This window comes from Arachis duranensis, chromosome 5, assembly GCF_000817695.3.
Source record: "Arachis duranensis cultivar V14167 chromosome 5, aradu.V14167.gnm2.J7QH, whole genome shotgun sequence".
Classification (NCBI taxonomy): Eukaryota; Viridiplantae; Streptophyta; class Magnoliopsida; order Fabales; family Fabaceae; genus Arachis; species Arachis duranensis.
The window spans coordinates 36,711,981-36,713,764 of record NC_029776.3 but is presented as its reverse complement, the minus strand read 5'-3'; positions in this window follow the sequence as shown (position 1 = coordinate 36,713,764).

The window sequence follows — 1,784 nt, the reverse complement described above, 5'->3', positions numbered from 1 at the left end:
ATGTAACAAAAAAATTATTACTTATAATTTATAATTTTTAGGAGTAATCTATAGTATATTTTTTTTGTAAAATTAATTTAGATAGAGTTTTTGAGGTAAAATATTGATGGTCAGTAATGTACCTATCTCTGATTATGATATCTTTAAATGGAGTTGCCGTATTAGTGTGAAGTTACATCAAAGTGGATAAGTGTGAAGTTACTCTAATAATATGAATATGAGGTGAGAGAAATTGGTGGGAGTTTTTTAAAACTCAAGAACTGACGTTAAATAGAGGAGTTAATTAGAAGGATACTATTAAAAAGAAATTTTGGACACCAAATTCCATGTTTTGTCATTATATATTGTTAAAGATAATATAATACTAATAAGGTTTAATTACTCTGCCGGTTTTATCGAATTTTTAATTAGCTTTTTATACTTTTTTTTGGTTTGGGTCCCTATATGATATTAGATTTTGTAATTAAGTCGTTATTAACAGTAAACATTAAAAAATATTTATAAATTGTAAATTTACTAATTTAGACATACTCTCTACCTCTAATAAGGTAGAGAAGCAATGGTACTCTCTTCCTAAACATGATACTCTCTTCAAAGTCAAACCTTCCAACTTCAAACACAGAGGAACCACCCCTGCTCTCCATTTCTTTACTCTCTTCGAACCCCAAACACCAATCTCTGAAGCCACCTTCCTCCATTCAATCCCATCCTCTTAGTGGCATTGCGTCGAACACCTTGTCCTCGACCTCACACTTTCCCTTCTTTCTTCCACCCTCATTGCTCTTTATCACTCCTACTACCTCGTCCACCATCTCTTCACCTACTCCTTCATCACCACCCTGCCTCTTACCAACAAGCTTCCTTTCTGCCATAGCAAAACTTTTTTTTATAATCAATACAAATTCATAACCAAAATTTTTGCCATAATTAAATTTTAGCATGATTAAAAGTAGAATTTTTGCTATAATATAATCAGTTAATTACAAGAAAAATACATAATTAGAACTCATAATCAAAATTTTTTTTGCACAATCAATTTTTTTAACATAATTAGTGAGCATAAGTAGAACCAATTTAAAAGCAAAAATAGAAGCAGAATAAACTAGAAGCAAAAGTATAATGAAGCAAAAACAAAATGAAGCAAAAGTAGAATGAAACAAAAGTAAAATAATGAAGCAAAAGCAAAAGTAAAACAAAGCAGAAGGAAAGCCGAATCTGAGACCGAATGTGAGACAACGAGCAACGAACACCAAGAATGGACAGAAAGGGAGCAGCTAGTCAGCGACCTTCTCCAACGATGATGGCAGTAGTGTCACTCTCCACCTATCTCTTTCCCCCTGCAACGTGATCTCCCTTAAGCGGTCTCTCTCTCATTCTATCTTTTTCTCTCTTCCATCGTTCTGGGTCTCCTTCTGTCTCTATGGCAGTGGCGATGACAAAGAATAACCGATAACTGTGGTAGTAGTCTCCACTTCCTCTCTTCTTACGTTTACTCTTTACCCACACCACTTTCTCTTCCTCCTTTTTCTTCTTTCTCTCTTTTACCTTCTCTTCTCATCGTCTCTGTGTGAGCGTAAAAAAATGTTGAAGGCTCTTTTATAATTTAGAAAATAATAAGTATTGTCCTTTAGGTTTTCTTATTTTATGTGTGGTATATTCGCTTTGTTTAAGAAAAAAAGTATAGAAATTTAATATAGAACTCAATTAAAAAAAAGTATAAAAATTTAGTTGAAAATTCGAAAAAACTATAAAAATCAGCAAAACAATTAAACCTAATAATAATA